Source organism: Talpa occidentalis, unplaced genomic scaffold (genome assembly GCF_014898055.3).
Source record: "Talpa occidentalis isolate TD23 unplaced genomic scaffold, MPIMG_talOcc4v2.1 talOcc4.13, whole genome shotgun sequence".
NCBI lineage: Eukaryota > Metazoa > Chordata > Mammalia > Eulipotyphla > Talpidae > Talpa > Talpa occidentalis.
Window position 1 is genome coordinate 91526872 of NW_023601322.1, and position 21073 is coordinate 91547944.

Here is a 21073-nt window from a genome sequence, read left to right on the forward strand (position 1 = left end):
CACACATTTGGACACTTAAAGTGTCTGGAGTGCTCTGCATGAGTAGTAAAGGAGGCGCACAGGAAAGAAACACAGGAGGAAAGAACTAGGTTTTTCCTACACAGAAGGTAAAACTGGAGGTTCTCTATAATAGACAGTTTTATTTAAATATTTAACACTGGCCAGACACTGTTGCCTAGAGTTTCAGTTCTGAGTGGGGAGATTCTTGACAATATGAACACGTGAAACTCTTGGTGTGACTGAGAAAATATTTGACTAGCTCATTCAATTAAACACATGGTACTTGCCAGGGAACACGGGGTCTAAAAATTGAAGTATATTAACATTTCAATTAAGAATTTTTTAAATTAAAACATGTTATGCCACTGAACAATGAATTGCATGTCCCTAAACAGGTAAAAGAATGTCAGGAAATGTTTTCAATTACTTGTTACACTTTTAACATTAATTGGCTTAAATCGTCTAACACTTCATAGAATAGAGGAGAAAAGCATAGGATGGGAAACTATTGGGATATTTGAGGTATAAAAGGGAACTTAATGAGTTGGTGCAGAAATGAAAAGGGTGCTGTTGCCTATAGGGGAGATGAGATTAGAGAATGGGAAGAGGAGGGATGCTTAATATAAATTGCTGGGCCTCCCTGATGGCTCAAGGTGTTAAGCACAGAACTGTGAAACTATCTGCAGCCTGCTCCCCTCAGCAGTGTATTTCAGTCAGTCTGCCTGTTCTGTTCCCCACCCTGTCTCTGGTGAATCCTCTTGCCCCCTGCACTTCTGATCTGTACCCCAGTTCCTGTATGCATAAATAAATAAATCTTAAAAAAAATAGATAAACATAAATTGCTAAAAAGTGACAATACAGAAGCATTTTAAGCTAGGGAGTAGCAGGATTAATTCTTAACTTTCCAAGATCCTGTGTTAACTGTGATGGGACAAACAAGGTAGGAAGTGTTCAGTCTCAGCATAGCTTGATATTAAAATTTCAATTAGATGTCATAGGTAGAAGATATCCTGGACATTTGCATAATGGAAGAAAAATGAAATGTGTTGGCTTTATAAAGAGAAAAGTTCTCTATTTTCTGTGCTCAGTTGTTTCCTCTAATTGGAGAATGGACATTAAGTATTAAACAATAACTCTGTTTGCTCTTGTCAGTCTAACAAATTAGCACTGTTTTAGCTGCCTTCCCCATAAAGGCCAATGACAGTACCACCCCAGAAGCTTTCTACTGTGATTATAATGGCCGGAACAAAAACCAAGAATCCATTACCTGCTGTTTATTGCTACCCTAAAAATGAATTTCATTGTTGTACTAGTCATTTTATTATTATGTTTATTGATTATTTGATCTGAGTCACTTAATTGTTTAACTTTTATGAAGACCACACAGTGTTGTTTTACAACCATCTACCTTCACCTGTTCTTTCCAACTCAGCAGTGGAAGCTTAATTGTTAGGAAAATGGAGAAATGTGTTGGAATTGACCTTAGAAATAGGTGGGATAGGGGGCGGGAGGGGAAGGATTGGGGTCAGAATGGGGCGTTTGCAATTGTATGGGGGAATATAAAAATAAAATTTAAGATTAAAAAAAAAAAAAGAAATAGGTGGGATGTGTAATGTAACAGCTAGTGTAGTCATTGTTTATATTTATCAAGAAAACACTAAAATAAAACATTTATTTTCTTCAAGAAAATAAGAATTTTTAGACTGACAGCGTGAAACCTACTGTAGCTCTAAAATTTTATTTCTTTCTTGCAGATTTATTTCTTTGACCTATATTTAGTATGAAACAAGCAAGAATTTCTTCTCAAAAATAAATGTATACATTAAGATATTTCGGTTCAAAATGAAAAAAAATAAAGATTTATTTATTATTTATTTTATGCAAGAACTGGGGTACAGTCAGAAGCACGAGAGGGTGAGAGGATTCAGCAGACAGAGTGGGGGCCAGAACAGGCCGACTGACCAAGTACACTGCTGAGGGGAGCAGCGGGTGCAACAGGAGAGGTCTGTGCTCCATGTGGGACCCTCACAGGCCGGCCAGGATCAAACCGGTGCTTCAGAGGCTCACCTGCGCCACCAGGGGAGGCCCTAAATATTAAACTTTATATATGAATTGTTTCAATTGTAACTGTAAGTTGAAGAGACTGGAAATGCAACCCAAATTCAAATTCATATAAATATTAGATTCAAAAAGTTAACATCTCTGGTACCCAAGAATGGTACTGCTAAAGGAGATCACATTTAAATTAGTAAATAATTTTTTTCCAGAAATTACCATTGATATTGAAACAGGATTCACACTGCTGCTGCTACTGTGTCGCGTGAGTGGGTTTAAGGGCTGGTGGTGTGTGCAGTCTGCGGCTAGTCCCAGCTCCAGGGCTGTCAGCCTGGCTCAGGGCAGAGAGTCCAGCTCTGCTGGGGCTTCCCTGAGTGCCCAGCCAATGAGCCTGCCTGGCCTCACCCTTGGTCTGCTCTGGACACTTGCAGGCCCTGGGTTCTCTGTTGCTTGTCCACTGGAGTTGGGCCCTCTCATTGGAGCTTGACCTGCACTAATCAGACGGCCAATCAGGCTTGACAGGCAGGGGCTATAAGTCAGGGCTGCATCAGGCTGCGTCTTTCAGACCTTAACATTCAGGCCTTGGGATACAGAATCTTCAGGAAGAGTTCTCTGACCCCCTAGCAGCAACTTTGTAGACCTCCGAATCCTCCACATCTGATCTCTGCTTCAAACTGCAGCCAAACCGCTGCTCTTGCCTCGGCCTGGTCTTAGCACCACCTGCTGACTGGCACAATCAGCCTGTGCCCAGGGGCCTGTACCGGGCTCCCAGAGGCTGATACAGCCACCGTGCCCTGCACCGTCAGCCTTGCTGACCAATCCTGCCATCTCTGGGAACTGTTCCTCTGCCTGGCCTCCTGCATTGGTGCCTCTGGCACTGTCCGGTCCTGTGTCTGGTAAGGGCCCCCCCAGCCTTCAAGTAGGTGTTGCTGGCAGCTGTGGTGCCATCTCAGCAGCGTGAGCAACTTTAGCTGCCACCTTCAGGTAAACCTTGGGCCACAGCAGCCTTGGTGCAGGCTCCAGGCCCTTGTGGAGGGGAGGGCCCCATTTTGAACAGCAGCCTTGGGTTTGCTCTCTGCTTACTGGGGACACTCCCTGGTGTGAGACAGCTGCACACTGTGGCTTTAGAAACTTTCATTTTCCCAAATTTCCTGTTTGATAATCAGCCTTGTCGTTGTTGCCCCGTGAGCCTTAGGAGTGTCTCGTGATTGTGAGAGCAAGGGAGAGAGTCCTCAGACGTGGCCCGACCCCCAGCCTGGGTGCTTTTTTAAGCTAACACTGTTTCTATATTAGTTAACATTCAAATAATTTGTTTAAAATGAATTTTGGAAAGACAATTGCTCTTTTTGTTGATCAAATTTATTTTGAGATTTATCAGAACTCAAGCTAAAGATATAGGAGAGAAAGAAAAAAAACCTAAAATGCCATTTATCAAAAAACTTAGTTTTTTTTTACTTTTCTGGAATCTGTGTATCCTGGGAGCTGCAGCTTAATGCAATGGTTATTGCACAGAAGGGGAACCAAAGATAATGCCAAACATTTTTTTTTTTAAATTGGAAAATGAGATGGTCTGGTGTAATAAAATGAAGATTTTGAGAGGAGCCGTTTTGAAAGGGAAGATTGGAAGACTGAAATGAGACATGCTACATTTGCAGTGTAGAAATGTCTAGTATGGTGTAAACATCTGCAGTCAGAAACAAGATCCAGACTGACAGATGTTCTGGCAGGTTTTCACATGAATTTGGACATCACCTCTGGAGTCACTAGAGATGGTAAATAGAAGAGGCTTAAGTTCTGATTTTGTGGCCTCTCAAACACGAAACTTGGAAGAATATAAAGGAACAGCAAATGAAAAGGAAACACCAACAAGAAGAAAATCAGAAATGGTGAAGACCTGGCAATCTAATAATTTTTCAAACGCTGATCCATAGTCAAAGGAAATGAAGACTGAGAACTGGTCTTTGAATTTAAAAATCGGTGACATTGGTAAGAACGTTCCATTGGTGATATGGTTAAAGTTCACCTGTAGAGAGGGATTGGGGACTGAATTAATTCAAGCCCTTTATCTTTCATAACATCTCTTGCTTTAACATCTGCTCTGTCTGAAATTAATGCAGTTGCTGTGAAATTTCAATAATGGTATATATTTTCCCCATCTACTTACTTTTAATCTATAGGTGTATTTCTATTTAAAGTGGGTTTCTTATGTAAAATATATGCTTGTATTTATTGTTTTGATCAGCTCTGAAGATCTTCATCACTTAATTGGTACATTTAGGCCATTGACATCCAAGATGATTATGGATGTAGTTGGACTAGTGTAGACACTTATTTCTTACTGGTTTCTATTTATTTCCCTTGTTCATTTTTCATTTTTGTCCTACAAACTTTTTGTTCCTTTTGTGTTTTTTTTTTAATTTTTTTTTTTAAGATTTATTTATTTGTACAAGAGCTGGGGTATAGGCCAGATGCACAGGAGGGTGAGAGGATTCACCAGAGCAGGGAACAGAACAGACAGACTGACTGAAATACACTGCTGAGGGGAGCAGCGGGCGCGACAGGAGAGGTCTGCTGCGCCATGTGTGAATCTCCCTGGCCGGCCGGGATTGAACCAGCACTGCAGAGGCTGTGGACAGCTTCGCAGCGCTGCGCTCAACTGCCTGAGCCACCAGGGAGGCCCACTAGGTGTATTTTTTGTTGTTTGTATCCTGCTTAGTCTTTTCTGAGCTTTCACATCTGTGCTAGGGTTTCTGATGTTACTGGGGGAATTCTCAGTCATGTTTCAAATGCTTTTTTTTTTTTTTCCTTTCTCTTTCTGATGTTCCAAGTAGGCACATATTACCCCTTTTGAAGTTTCCTAAGTTCTTGAATAGTCTATTTAATTTTTCAGCTTTTGTTTTCCTTTGCTTTTCAGTTAGCAAACTTTGTGGCGTTATCATCAACCCAGGGATTTTCCCCCTAATCATGTCCACATGCCTGGTAAAATGAATTGCTGTAAACAAGTCTTGAGCACCGTGGTGGTGAGGTGTGTCTGCTAGTGGGGGCTGTGCCTCTGGGCTGTGAATTTCCTGAGTGTTTTTGTTCTCTGCCCTTAGGTGAAGAGGACTGTTAGAATGGACCCCAGCTGGGTGTTTTCCTGCTCGTGCTGTGGAAGGTTCGTGCCAACTGCACTTGGGCATTACCCTTCCCAGGTGAGTTAGATTCTGATAATATTCTAGCAAGTTAGGTTGTGGTTAGTTTTTTTTTTGTTTTTTTTTCCCCCAAAGGCCCGGCTTTGATCCAAGGAACAGAATACTGAATACTCTGCTTCGTTTCAAAACAGTTCCTTTGCCCTGCCCAAAGCTCAAGGGGATTTGGTTCTGATACTTACTGTGTCAATCTGGTGAAGCTTTTTGTGGGGGTAAATGTGACCCAATGTGACCTAGATCCCCCTGAAGTTTATTATTCTCTCATTTGTCCACACTGAACCTTCAGCAAATCCATTATAAAGGCAGGAACAGGCACAGTGCAGGTTCTCTGATCCAGCAGACTGGGTAAAGGAGGAGTCAGAGTCCTCAGTGGTTTTTTGCAGGCTTTTTATTGGGATTTACCCAGTACACAGCAGGCAGGGGTACTGGGGGGCCGGGAGGCTGGCAGGCCTCCCAGCCCACAGCAAGTCCTCACTCTATCTGGGCTCTCTGGCCTTCTCTCGGCTTCTCTGCTCTTCTGTTCGTTCTGCTGCTTCTTGGCTTCTTCATCGGCTTCTCTTTCGGCTTCTCCTGGCGTCCCCGTGATGCCGCCCTTAAAAGCACAGTCTTAGCCCAGGTGTACCCACTCCAGGTGCCCGCCATCAGGCATGCATTCCGGATCACAGGTTCCCTCATCCATCCTGATGGCGGGAAGGCAGAAAAGCCTGATATTTTTCCTTACCCTACATCCATCAACTTCAGTTCGGGTTTTTCTGTCCACCACTGGCTCCCCAGATGCTTCTGCACATGACCTTCCCGTGGCTGGTAAGTCACTTTTCTCTGCGTGCATCTTTCCTTTCTCAGTGATTGGGGCAGTGTTTGTTGCTGTTTGTTCATCTTCTCCATCATTGAAAAGCTGCTGGCTTTTTAGTCTCAGATTTTTAAATTTTGCTAGGAAAAAGTGGAAATGTCCAAGCTCCTCATATGCGAAACCAGAAACCAGAAGCGGCATTTGTTTTCCTTTCTAAGAATATCCACCCTCTGTGCGCCTGTTTGCAGCCATCCCGGGCCGGCTAGGCTGACTGCCTGTTCAGGAAGCTTAAATGAGAACCTTGGAACACTTGGCATCATCCCCACAGGTTTTTTAATAATGCGCAGGGGAAACAAGCCAGCAGGGAGACAGCAACTTGGGCCCCCTGCAAAGCTCTTGATGGTTTTTCCTCTGGGCTTTCTCAGGTGTCATTTCGTGGTGTCTCCCTCACGCATCCTCGCTCCCCCCTCATAGCTGTTTTCCCTGCAGTGGCTTTTTTTTCCTGTTTGAGTGACACCGCCCTTCTGGCCGCAGCCTCCAGGCCCAGGTGCGCCCACTGGCACATGCCCACTCCGTGCTCCAGGTGCCACCCTCAGGAGCATGGGCCCCACGGCCATGTGCCTCCCGCACTCGAGGCCACAGGCGAAGGCCACAGAGGCCACGGAGTAAAAGCCTGACCATCTCATTTACCCTGCAGTGCATTCCCCACTGGTTCTTGCTTGTTTCCTTTTCCACTAAAGCCCTCAGCATATTAATCATAATCTTAAAAAATTCCTCCTCTGCAAATGCCAACATTCTGCCACATCTGCATCTGGTTCTGACACGTGCCCTAGCTTTATTTATTTATTTATTTATTAATGTGCTAGCAATGTTCTGTTGAAGGCATAGGTGACGTGGGTAAAAGGAGTTTGTGTAACGGACCCTGGTAATGTAGTGGAACAGTTTTGGGTGAGCCGGTGCCTCTGAATTCTGCTTCCCTAGCGATCCTCAAGCTTCCTTCACCATCTGGGAGGCACAAGGTGGCTAGAGGTGGCTAAATTGGGTGCCTCCCTTCCTTTGTGGCATGCGAGGGGGAGCTGGAGTTGCATGTCTCTGCTGCGGTTTGGGAAGACTCTGATCTAGTCCCAGCAGCTTATTCTCTGGTAAGGTGTTTCTCCTGAGAGCAGAGCTTGTTAAAGAGAACAGTGAACAGTTCTCTGGTGTATAGAAAAATGGTTTCTTTTTTCACCCAGCAACCCTCCACCACACCCCACCAGATAGTATGAGGAATTTCTCTATTTCTCTACAATGATCAGTGTGAAGACTAGAACTCTCCGTGTGGGGACCATCCAGTGATTGGATTCCACACAGGGATTTGACTCTCAAAAATTTCCACTCTGAGTCTCTAATAATTTCCCTACCAGAGTGAGCTTCCTGAAGAGATGACTCTGCTGGGACATTGTGATTTATTATGTAGTTTCTATATCTGCCAGCCTGTCCTTCCAATTTTGGGGGTCATGCTTTGTTCTGTGATCTCATTTCTGTAGCAGATCTAAAGAGAGTTGTTGCTTTCTCTCAGTTGTCTCATTTGGGATGGACTTGAGACCTCTAATCTCCTTACCTACTTGACTGGAAACCAAAGAGTACATTTTCCTAGAGTGCATTCCATCACAGATATCCCATGATATGCTTATGTATTGACCTTTTAGACATCAGGTTACTCATTATCCTGTATGAATAATACTGGAACAATAATGCTACATATTTTAAATTATTTTCTAAGACTAGCTTGCTGGAATCTATCAAAAAGCATTTAGGGCTTAAATTGATCAGTATTTGTTCATCTTTATTTCTTGTATAATAATTGGTGCCTGTGGCCTGTCAGAACTTTGGAGGGCTTTTGAAGACGTTGATTAATTTTTAGTCAAAATTTCAAGTCTGAGAACTATACATCGTATATAAAATAAAGAACTGTGTATTTTCTACTACTAGGATATAAAATTTCGTATTTTAATTGATTTTTTATGGTATTTTGCTCACTTGATTTCTATCAAAATTCTGTGAAAAATCTTCCATTATAATTGTTGACTGGCTATTTTCTACTTATAGTTCTGAAGTGGTTGCATTATTTGTTTTGAGTTATATTGCTTAACTCATAATGATTTAGGATAGTTGCTGGAGGTGTAATCCTTTTCATCATGTTCCTGTGAGTGATTTAGACTTGAATTTGATTTTGAATTCTATTTTGTCTGATTATATTTTCACTATTTGTCTTAGTGAGAATTTATCTTGTTGAGCTCCGTTTGTACAATTATTGGGTTTTAGAGATAGAATACTTTGTCCTTTTAAAATTATGTATGGCTAGATTTTGATTTTTATTCAGATTGAAAGTCTTTACAGTAATTGATATCTTCAGTGTTGTTCTATATTCTGAGCTTTATGTATTTTGGCTAGTCATGTTTTTCCCTACTATAGACTCCCCCACCCCCACCTGGATAGCTTCTTGTAATTTTGGAAATATATATGCTACTGTTTTTCTTCCATTGATTGTGCTTCACATTTAAAAATCTCATTTATTTTTAAAGATTTATTTGTTTATTTATTTATACAAGCACTGGGTACAGTCAGAAGCTTGGGAGGGTGAGAGAATTCACCAGAGCCAGAGCGAGGAGCAGAGCAGGCAGACTGACGAAGTACACTGCTGAGGGGAGCAGCGGGCGGCAGGAGAGGTCTGCGCACCACGTGGGACCCTTGCCGGTGGCCAGGGATTGAACTGGCGCTGCAGAAGCTGTGGGCAGCTTCACAGCCCAGCACTCAACCGCTGCACCACCGGGGAGACCCAAAATCTTATTTATGATGGCATGCACAAAACTTGGAAGAATAATGAAAGGGACATCAGGGACCCATATGGCCAAACATGTAAGAAAAAAACAGGACTGATGCTATTAAAACTCCTTGTGTCCCTCTAATTCGCCTCCTGTTCCAGTGTCACCAGCTGCTCCAGTGTCACCAACTACAGCTTGATGTTTTCATTATCTAGTTTCAGTTTATGCCTTTCTATATTTGTGAATTAACAGGCAGTACTATGTTATATCTTTATACTTTGCTTTTTGTTTATTTTTATTGACATTAATTACATGTAGCATACTACTTTCAAGCATACAACATAGTGATCCAATAGTTGTATATATTGTGAAATGTTCTCTGTAATCAGTTGAATTAACTTTCATCTACTTTGTTTTTTAATTTGGGGCATTAAGTTTGAACAGTATAGAAACATGAAGTAGAGAAGAAAATTAGGTGATTCAAGATCATCTTTGAACTAAATATCTAATTAAGTGACATGAGGAGGTTCTAGGTAATAACTGTGTCCATTAATAATTTGCATTAATTCTTTTGGAGTTATGAAAGTATTAACTTTTAGGTAGTGCATTTAGATTCACACTAGGATTTAAATGTGGAGTTTTAGTGTAGATGATATAATCTACATAAAAATGATTATTTGCAGTTATCTGAGTGTATATTTGTTCTTTTTCCTGTTATATCAAGTTATTTCTTTACACACAATGTTTTCTACTTTTGGAAAATTAAAATTGGAAAATATTGTAGCAAAGTTTTCTTTTTATGAATAACTTTATACAGTGTGAGTGCATCTTAAAAATTATTCATGTGCTCTTCCACTGCTACATTTAGCATTTTGTTCATCTTTGAGATCCCCAGCTTGATTTATTAAAGAATGTTAACTCACATAGGTAAACCCAATATTTAAAGGAAAGATTAATTGGGCTTTATATATTCCTAAAGGTCTCTCTCCCTTGCCCAATTTATCATTTCTTAAAAAAAATAAGTATCCTTTAAAACAGAATACTAGAAAAATGTTCATGTGAAAGATGCATCTTTCACTTTTTTTTTTTTAAGATTTATTTGGGGTACAGGCCAGAGGTGCTGGGGATGAGAGGATTCACCAGAGTCAGAGTGGGTAATAGAACAGGCAGACTGACTGAAATACACTGCTGAGGGGAGCAGTGGGTGAGACAGGAGAGGTCTGCTGTGCTATGTGGGTAGCTTCTTGGCCAGGGATCAAGCTCAGGCTGCAGTGGCTGCAGATAGCTTCAAAGGTTATGTCATAATTCCTTGTGCCACCAGCGAGGCCTTGTTTTATTTATTTTTATCTATTTTTTTAAAGATTTATTTATTATGCATACAAGAACTGGGTGCAGGCCAGACGTGCAGGGGGTGAGAGGATTCACCAGAGACAGAGTGGGGAACAGAACAAGCAGACTGATTGAAATACACTGCTGAGGGGAGCAGCAGGCGAGAGAGGAGGAGTCTGCTGTGCCATGTGGGTTGCTCCCTGGTCAGCTAGGGATTCAAACTTGGGCTGCAGAGACTGGGGATAGCTGTGCTTCACCCATTGCTGTACTTAACCCATTGCACCACCAGGGAGGCCCCCTTTCATTTATTTTGTATGCCATACCAAAAAAAAAGTTGGAGCAATAACAAAACATTAAAATCCATGTTTTTTTTTTTTTTCCTTTACAAGTTTGATAGTATAATTGGGAGTGATGTATTTAAGCCAAAATTTCAATTCAAACTTTGTCTGTAGCAGAGATAAGAATTATCAAAATTGTAGGAAACTAAACAAATTTATGTACAATTTATGATAACATTAGTTTTTATCTTATGTCATGGAATCCTGAGGTGGAGTGATCATATCTTTCTTCTTGAAGACTGAAATGAACATTTTATTTATGAAATCATTTTAAAACAACTCTTTGTACCAAAACTCAAACTTTATTCCCAACAGACTTTCAAACTTTATTCCTTAGCACACAATTCTTATTTTTGGTGTTTATGTACTAAGTTCCTTGATCAAGCCCAATGCTGAAAAAAAAAATTATAAAGCTGAAAATTAGTTTTGAAAATATGTTGTAAGAGATTAGGAAGCTCTCAATAGAGTGTGGAATTGGAGCCTGAGGTTGAGAGCAGAAAGTGGAGCTGCCATTTGCTGTGATCACTTCCCAGAAGACACTTTCCCCAGAGCTGTTGGCAACTTGAACAGCTATGGTGAGACGCTAATAACCTAAGTTGAGCTTTTGTTAGACTTGAGGAACACAATTTAGAGTTTAGAATCTGTTAGAAGCTATGGTCTCTGGAAATCACTCAAGGTTTTAGCTGAGCCCCTAGCAGTAGAAATGAACAGGAAATAGAATAAATTTTCAAGCTCAAAAACCCCACTTTAAGTTACTCAACTTCTTAGTGAATGAAAGTAATCAGGCAAACATAATGTCTCTAAAATAAATATCTATTGAAAGAAAAGAAAAAAAATGATGTTGGGAAGTAAATAGCATCACAGCAAATTTTAATTATCAGTGTAACTTTTCACATAAAACATCCAGAACACAATCAAAGCATCTCATTCAAATGAGAAAATATGGATGTGGATAGCAAGAGAAAAAGACAGAGTAGAAACATGGTTCTTTCTATTAGGATTAATGAAACATTTCAGGATAATTTTTCAATCAATGAAAACACAAAATTAAAATGTCAAGAAAGTTCACAGAATTTTAAGTAATAATTAAATGAAGAATCAAAACAATGGAACAGACAAAATAAACCAAAATAAACCATACAAATATTGTTACAGAATCCCTTGAACCTAAACCTCTTTTGCCTAACCTTTCTGTGATTGAGCCCCCAGCCTAGGAATTCAGACAATCATAGTGAGAAACAGGCCCCCTCCCCTAACCCTGCAGAATCCTTCTGTCTTCAGGAAGTGGCTTTAGAACCAGCCAAATCCTGATAGCAGCTCAGTTGTAGATGACAGAACACTGACCTAGAAGTGACTTAGATCTCAGTAGCCTGCTAAAATGCATAGGGCTAGGTGGAGACTTCTATGCTAGTGAAATATATGAAGGAGCAGGTGGCTCTTATGCACATGTCCTGCTATAGCCCAGTCCAGAACATGTGATGATGGATGCTATGATTCACCACCCCACCTTGGCAACCAACCTCATGAAACTAGGACGCCCCTCTCCAGTGAACTTGACACTCCTCTCCTATTGTGTGATCCCAAATTGACATTTCTCCCTTGATATCTGTTGGTGCTTTGGGATTAATTGGTGAAAGCCAGACAAAAACTTTAGGATCTATAACAATATAATGCCAAACTGAGGCTGCCAGGTGAAGGGGATGTTGGGAGCAAAGCAGTGAGGTGGCCCAGTGGATTGTGGTGGAGGACAATGGAAACCCTGGTGGTGGCCCCATTGTGTTGATATACATCTGCCAAAATGTGAACCTGTATCTCTAAATCAACTTCACCTCAATAAAAAAATACAGAATTGAGTGTATACCTATGAAATGAACAATTATATAATAAAATAAATGCAATAATACAAACATTATTTTTCTTTTGATTGGTATGCAAATAGATAGACTACTCTTACTAGCCCTGTTTTTCTTTTTTTTTTTTTTAAGATTTATTTATTTATTTATACAAGCGCTGGGTACAGTCAGAAATGTGGGAAGGCGAGAGAATTTGCCAGAGCCAGAGCAGGGAACAGAACAGGCAGATTGACGAAATACACTGCTGAGGGGAGCAGCGGGCGCAGCAGGAGAGGTCTGCTGCTCCATGTGGGACACTCGCTGGTGGCTGGGGATCAAACTGGCTCTGCGGAGGCTGCGGGCAGCTTCGCAGCCCAGCGCTCAACCTCTGCACCACCAAGGGAGGCCCACCCTATGTTTTTCTTAATAAAATCTTAAGATAAAGTGATGAATGCGTGAAAGCTCTGATGTGCTGCTTTGCGATGGGCAGTGCCTTTCACAGAAGAGTAGCTGCCTGCTAGCTTGCATTGGCATTGGGCCTGTAAATGTTTATTACATCTGGAAGAGACAAGTCAGGTATTACAAAATGTAGCCTGAGACACACACAATGGGAACAATTCTTTTTTAATTTTATTGAGAAAAACGAAAGAGTAGCACTAATAAACAAATTACCAATAACCTTTAAATATTTGTATGGTGTCTGGCTTGTCAAAATAAAGAGCTCTTATGGAAGGCCAGTTCTCTCCTGGCATCAACATTAAGCACTTCAGTAAACAAAGTTTTAGGCAGTTACACTCAAATCAGTGTAATTTTATGAATTTGTTGAAAAATGTATCTACAAATCTAAGAAGTTCAGTGAGATCTAAAAAGGAGAAACACTCAAGATAACTAACAATATATTTAAAATACTAAAAGAAAATCATCAACCTAATGTTCTATCTATAGCAAAAATCACCTTCAAAATTTGGAATGAAAACATTTTCAGATAAACAAGAACTGAATGCTTTGCTCTTTCAAAACTAGTTCAAAACATTTGCTAGTTCAAAACTGAAATGGACTATTTTTGATTGAACCAAAGGCAGTAAAGAATTAATGAAAACAAGACAAGAAAGTAGAAAGCAATAATGACATGGTAGATACAAACAAAAACATCTCTAATTGCCCTATTTATAAATACATCTATAGTTCAATTATAAAGAGGCTATCAGAAAGGTTTAAAAAGGGAAATCCAACTACATGCTGTTGCTGAGAAATGCACTTAAATATAAAGATAAGGACTGAAATTTATAAAACAGGTAAGTGAAGAAATAAACTGCAAACATCATCGTAGGAAAGGTGATTTGTTCACACTTTCAGAAAAATACCTTCAAAGTAGAGGTAAGTGTTAGACGCAGAAAGTGTTATCAAAATTTCTTAACAATCCTTAGCTGCATGCTTCTAATGAGACTATTAAAGAAACAAGTGAAATTTTACCAAATTTAAAGAAGAAACAGACAAAAATGTAAACATAGTTGGAATACTTAACTTTCCCGTTTGATAGCTTCTTTATTCACTTAGATGTATCCTCTTGACTGTCATTGCATAGGATAAGTTCTCCAATGTCATCATTTTATTACATGCAATACCATCATTTATTATCTGCTCTGGTGAGAGGAATCTCTGATTCTTCTCTCTTAAAAAAATAGAAGGTAGATTAACTTGCTATTTGATTGTTAATGTAATCAAGAGAACCATAATTCCACAGTGATGTACATATTGTAAATATTGGAGCTATCCTTCAAAGTATATATAATGGATATTTTTAAGGATTTTTTAAAAGATTATTTATACACGAACTGGGGTATAGTCAGAGGCGTGGGAGGATATGAGAATTCACCAGAGACAGAGCGGGGAGCAGAACAGTCAGACAGACTGAAATACACTGCTGAGGGAGCTGCGGGCTAGGCAGCAGAGGTCTGTCATGCAATGTAGGTTTCTCCCTGCCAGGCTGGGAATTGAACCCATGCTGCAGAGGCTGCGGACAGATTCACAACATAGGGCTCAACCCGCTGCACCACCAGGAAGGCCCTTTTTTTTTTTTAAGGATTTTAAGAGGAAGGTAAACATATGTAAAATTTAAGTAGTAAAATGGAAATTACAGCAAAATTTCATATGAAAATTCTAGAAACAAAAATCATACCATCATGCGTAATTCTTCAAAGTCTAATAAGTATGTTTGATAGCATTGAAGAAACAATCAGGGAACTAGAAGCTAGAAGTTAGGTCTTCAAAATTACCAAAATTAAAACCAAAAACTGACAGTCAAGGCAGGGTATAGATGTCCAAGAACCTCCTCATCTTGGCAGCTGATCTCAGAATTTCACCCTCCAGAACTGTGAGAAGATTAAATTCAGTTGTTCTATCCTTATGTGGTTTTTGCTCTGACATCCCCAGCTGACTAATACAGTGGGGTCAGGATATACATTTTGTTTTCTTTTTCTTTTTTTCAAATATTTATTTATTTATGCATACAAGAACTGGCGCCCAGGCCAGAGGTATGGAGGGTGAGGCAGTTCACCAGAGAGAGTGGGGAGCAGGACAGGCAGACTGACCAAAATACACTGCTGAGGGGAGCAGCGGGCGAGCCAGGAGAGGTCTGCTATGCCATGTGCGTATCTCCCTGGCCTGGGTTCGAACTCATACTGCAGTGGCTTCGGATAGCTTCCTAGGTTGCGTCTTAACCCTTTGCACCACCAGGGTTTCTAATGTGACTGAATTATGACTTTTGAAGTTTTCTAATGTGACTGAAATATGACTTTTGAAGTAGGTTCTTTGTCAGTCATTTCTTTTGTGCTTTAAATGATGACCTTAATCTTTTTCTTTCTTTGGTGTTTATCAAATTGATAGGTTATTTTCATTCAGTAATGACAGATAAAGGTACAGTCATTCACCTAATAGCCAAAGGATGCCATAATGCTTCTAATTTATGTTTTATGTACACATCCACACATTGATTTTAAATCTTGTGGTCAGTTATGATAATCGAGATACATATTTCTTTGCAAATGGACCACATTTACATGCCTTAAAAGCAACAGCAAAATGAAGAATGTATATTGATAAAAGGATGTTTTCTTTATATTTCCATTACACTAACTTGATTGTCTCTAGAGTTTAGAATATTATGGCATAAAACTTGCTTTTCTGTCTTTGGGATCATTTGTTTTGATGCATACATTTTCCTAGAACTAACAGCATATTTCACCTCCAATTTTTCAATTACTTTTATTATTTTTTCCAAGCCATTAGCCTGATGTGAGGACGTATTTATACTGAAATTACTATAAATTTCATGACCATTGACAGTAGTTAATGAAATTTTATTAATTTATCAACTCAGAATGTTGAGTGCTGGTGAAACTTATAATAAAAGAGGCATAGAAATGCACTCTAAATAATTTTTCTAAAGATCTTAATATAAGGTACATGATTAAACATTTCTTTATGTAACACAAACATCTTACCGATATTGTTTTTCATCTATAAATTATCCTTAATATTATATTCCCCTATTTATATACATGGATTTTAAAGAGTATAAACCTGTTCTTCAGATAAACAAATTAGTCTTCTCCTTGTAACAGATTGTGTATATTCCTAGTAGTTCTCCCTCCAAAAGTAGGAAATCACAGTACGAATGTGTTGTCAGAGCTCAGTATATAGTGTTGGTTCTCAGAATAGCAAGAGGCAAAAAAGCAGAAATGACAATAAAGCCACATCAAACTTCTTAGTGAAAATGGGAAGAAAATTAAGTGAATTCTCTTTTCTACCAATACTACCATCTAGGAGAACTACACCCTTTCCTGTATAGCAGTTTTTGAAAATAAAAAATAAATTGCATAGTAAAAAGACTATGGTAAGCAAGGCATTTCTGAGTCTCTTGGGGTAGTTACTCTACATTTCACAAGTTGTTGTCTTTTGAGCTAGCTGTTTTATATTTAGATTGAATTGTTTCTAAAGCAATACTCTTCATTTATATAAAATCACCTCTTAATATTAATAATTCATAGGCTAAAAACCAGTGTTTGCTGAACTTGAACTTTTTTTTTCCCATGCAACAGCAATAAAGAAAGATCTTACTCTAATATTGCATGGTGGCACCTTAGAAAATCCCACGCAGTGCTTAGGTAAAGTTCAAATATTCCTTTCACCTATCTAAGTTTAAAGTGTCAGTTTTGCAGTCCAAAAAGAGCAGCATAACAAGTTGGAAAAATAAAATAGTGTTCTAATTAGACATACAAGTTTGAATAAATATTAACTAAACCAGGAGGAAAACAATAGTATAAATCAAGCAGAGGGCAGGCTTAGAGAGTTGTGTCAGTTTTGGTCATTTTAATTACATATGGTGGAGTTTGTGTTATGGGCTCAACTGTGTTCTACCTAATTTGTATGTTGAAATCCTGACTCTTAATGGGACTGTATTTAGAGATGAGAACTTCAAGTAACTAAGTCAGGTACAATGAAGTCATAGGGAGGGACATTCATCCAACTGGACTCCTGTCCTGAAATGCAGAGAAAGAGGCACCGAGGCTTTCATCTCTGCACATGCGCACAGAGGAAAGGCCATGTGAGGACATGGCCAGAAGGCAGCTCCCTGCCGGCCAGCCAGGAATAGAGGCCTCATCAGCTCCCAGCCCCCTCTGCACCTTGATGAGGGATTTTGGCTCCAGATTATGAGAAAATACATTTCTGTTGTTGAAGCTCGCAGGTTAGTGGAGGAGCAGATTTGACACTGTGAGTTCATTACAGATGTGCATCCTGTGGTGCATCCTGTGTTTGGGCTGGTAGCACCTCCCTCCAGCTGTTTACTATATTGTTGTTGTCTGTGAGAGGAGGCTGCCAGGATCCAAAATTGGATCACAGCACCAGAGCTGCTTGGGGATGGAGAGGTGCATGAATGAGTGTCATAAGATGAGACAGAAAACTCTGCTTTCTTGTGTGTGTTTCTCAAACTCAGAGCTCTTGTTCCAGGAATAGGAAAAAAAAAATGTCACAAATCAATGAGTGTGGGTTATATTTCCTTTTCCTTGGGCCTCAGAAATTACCACAGAATTAATAAGCTAATGGAGATACTAGGTGGCACTGATATAGTGGGGAGGGAGAGGTCACTGTTTTTAATAAGATAATGTTTTCCATCCTCAATTACATGTTATTCAATAAAAATCAAGCATTTCGGTTTTCCCTGTAGTCAGCAAAAATGTCGATTACTGATTACCATCTTTGGTATAAGTATGTAGATTAAGTTGTACTTTAGTATCCTTTTTATTTTATTTTTAAATGTCTTTCACATTTTTCTTTTTTTTTTTTCTTTTATGAAATGGAGAATCCAAATCTGGGCTGCTTTCAAATCTTCACAAAACTTTATATATAGACCCTGCTTCCCATGATATCCAGGTGTTCGTGGATCACTTCACTTGCTCTAGTCCCTGAGCTCAGAGTATTGTAAACAAAGGAAATTGATGCCGTTAAGTGAAAGAAGGAACACAGTGTATGTTTCATAAAACTACACATAATTTCATCATAGATAGATCTCATGAAGATAATGGTGAGCATCCATGTAGAAGGAAATATAGGGTGTGATATTATTTCTTTAGATTTTAAAGCATCTATTATGTAAATGATATAATTGTATGGGCATCTATTATATAAATGATATATATGTTATATATACAAACATAGAGATTGTCACTGGTAATATTTTACAATTGAAAGATAATTTGTTGTCTAGATTGAGAGTGAACGAGATGGAGCTGAAGAGGGGAACGTAAAGATCATCAATGGTGTCAGAATTATTCCTCTTCTTAAAAAAGCTGTGATGGGCCTCCCCGGTGGTGCAGCGGTTGAGCGCTGGGTTGCGAAGCTGCCCGCAGCCTCTGAGGCACTGGTTCTATCCCCGGCTGCTCCCTGGCCACCGGAGGTGGGTCCCACATGGCGCGCAGACCTCTCCTGCCGCCCACTGCTCCCCTCAGCAGTGTATTTCGTCAGTCTGCCTGTTCTGTTCCTCACTCTGGCTCTGGTGAATTCTCTCACCCTCCCGTGCTTCTGACTGTACCCAGTGCTTGTATAAATAAATAAATAAATCTTTAAAAAAAGAAAAAAGCTGTGATGTCAGGAAGTGTTAGAATATGGAGAAAGAGGACCACATTATACTGTAGATGGGAATGTACATTGGAAGACCATTTTGGAAAGTAGATTGAACTTACTTTAAAAAAAAAAAAAAAAAAAAACAACTAAAAATAGTTATATACCATATCTTCTTGATTCATTCTTCTCTTTCTTTAGACATTTGAGTTGTTTCCATATCTTAGCTATTGTAAATAATGCTGCAGTAAACAGAGGAGTGCAGATTTCTTTTCAAATTAGTGTTTTTGTGTTCTTTGGGTAGATTCCTAGGAGTGGAACTTGAGGGGAGAAATCATATTGTACGAAAATGAACGCTGATGTAACAAAATAAATATTTTTAAAAAACTAAAAATGGAGATAACATACAATCCTGTTTTTTTTTTTAATTATTTATTTATGCATACAAGAACTGGGGTACAGACCAGAGGTGTGGGAGGTGAGAGGACTCACCAGAGACAGAGTGGGGAACAGAACAGGCAGACTGACTGAAAATACACTGCTGACGGGAGCAGCGAGCAAGTCAGGAGAGGTCTGCTGCATCATGTGGGTAGCTCCCTGGCCGGGGATAGAACTCTTGCTGCAGTGGCTGCAAGTAGTTTCATAGGTTGCATTTTTAACCCCTTGCACCACCAAAGAGGCCCATACAATCCTGTTCTTGGCTATCTAGCCAAAGAACTTACATGTGCAATATAGAGAAACAAAGCGTGAGACAAAACCAAACCAAACCTAGAAACCTGACTGTGGAATCTAAGCTATAAGGAGAGGGGATTATGGAGGAAGGTGACCCAGCAGGCGATGTTGGAGGGCTGAGGGTTTTTTGTGGTGGGGTGACATGCATTTGTAGAGGTTGGATCCTTGTATCTTTGAATCATGTAGAGTGGTATTAATCAATGTTTCCTCACTGTTTAATGTGGTATATTTATTTTGAAAAATGCCTGGTAGGATGTGTTCTAGAACTCTAATGATAGGTAGGGTGGAGGGTTTATAAGACATGATTTAGTTCCATCTTCCTTTGGCTTTGCTTTTCAGCGTATTTAGGTTGTTTTAAGGTTATTTTCATTAAAAACAAGTTCTGTTGAAAATAAGAACAATTCGTAGATATGAATAGATTTACTTAAACAGAAGTCTTGTACTTAAAAAAAACCATAAATACAGAAATGATCAAAACACATAAAAATGCATGCTACATTACTACAAATTTTCTATTTATCATTTATGATTTAAAAAGGATGTTTCTCTCTCAAGATTAGATTACTTTTAATATTGTTGCTTTGATTTTTACTGAAACTATTTGCTAAGCATTCAATTTAAAAAGTCATTATATTTAAATTCCAGCAAAATGTAGCCATACTCTAAACTTTCTAATCGTTGTATCATTTAAAGTTTAATATTTGGATGGTGAGTCTCTTTTCCTTTCTTGTACATAGTTCAGGTAAAATTAAGGTAGAGATAGTTACACACATCACAAACACAAGATTACAGTTTGGGACAATTTGGCAACCCATGCACACACCTTCACATATCATCAAATACAAAATATTTTCATTGTTCCAGAATGTTCCCTCAAGGCCTTGTCTTGAATGTATTTTTGTGTATATAACTATGTTCCTTTGCTCTGTTTTTTTGATCTGTTGTCTGTTCTTACAACTTGAAATCAGATGTTATAGCATATAAACAGTTGTCAGTGTTTTTCAAAATGTTTTTGGTTCTTGTTTCGTTCTGTAAATTGTTCGATTAGCTTCTCAATTTCTACATAACCTATGATTTTTAGTGGCATTGCATTCAACCTATGGAGCCATTCCATTTCATGAATGTTATTTTGTATTTTTCAGTACATAGTTCTTGCAGACCTTTATTCTTGCAGAACTTTATTCTTAAATCATCAGTGTTTTTACAACATGTAATTGAAATTTACTATTATAATTTGCTAAAAGCATAAGCATAGAGACAAACCATCTGCAGAGAGAGTATGATATTAGGTCAAAGAGAACCTTTGGAAACCATTCTCTTGAAGTCCTGAAGCCCCTGGTTTCTCCCAATTATCTGATTATAAACATGTAAGAATGATATTCATAAGTTCCTTGTCACAGAGTGTGCATAGCAACGCTACTCTGGAGAAAAACATTTTGCAGCTTTACCAAGTCCTTGTTATGCTCCACATTGATCAGCTCTTGCTACCTGACTAGAAGAGCAAATTACATGAGCTAATGAAACTGCCAGAGAGAGAGAGAGAGAGACAGCTATAAGTGAATTAAGTTGGCCCCAGATCAATAATGTAAATCGAAGAATTAAAAAAAAAAAGAAAGGATAAAGAAATGACCCAATCCTTTTTGTAGCACAAAAGCTATGATTAAAAGCCAATTGCAAAAGAAAACAATAATTATAAGCAAACAAGTTATTAGATCACCAAAAGAAAATTAACACATAGAAACATTTGTCAGGAAAGTTTGCTGTGATCACACGTCTAAGCTGTTACAGTTTTGTTGGTGATTTGCTAGTCTGGTCTATTAACAAAGCACTAAATGGATGAATTATTATGTATTTTTGCTTTCTCATATGGATAGTACTTATTAAG

General features: G+C 39.0%; 1 protein-coding gene across 6 annotated transcripts in view; it reads left to right on the forward strand.

Annotated features, from left to right (window-relative positions):
• Nucleotides 1–21073, forward strand: part of LOC119243609 (uncharacterized) — a 782255-nt gene that overhangs the window by 694560 nt on the left and 66622 nt on the right. For all 6 annotated transcript variants that reach the window (XR_008551531.1, XR_008551536.1, XR_008551535.1 and 3 more), the window contains one exon: nucleotides 5151–5246. The gene's annotated coding sequence lies outside the window, so the exon portion shown is untranslated. The remainder of the gene's footprint in view (nucleotides 1–5150; nucleotides 5247–21073) is intronic.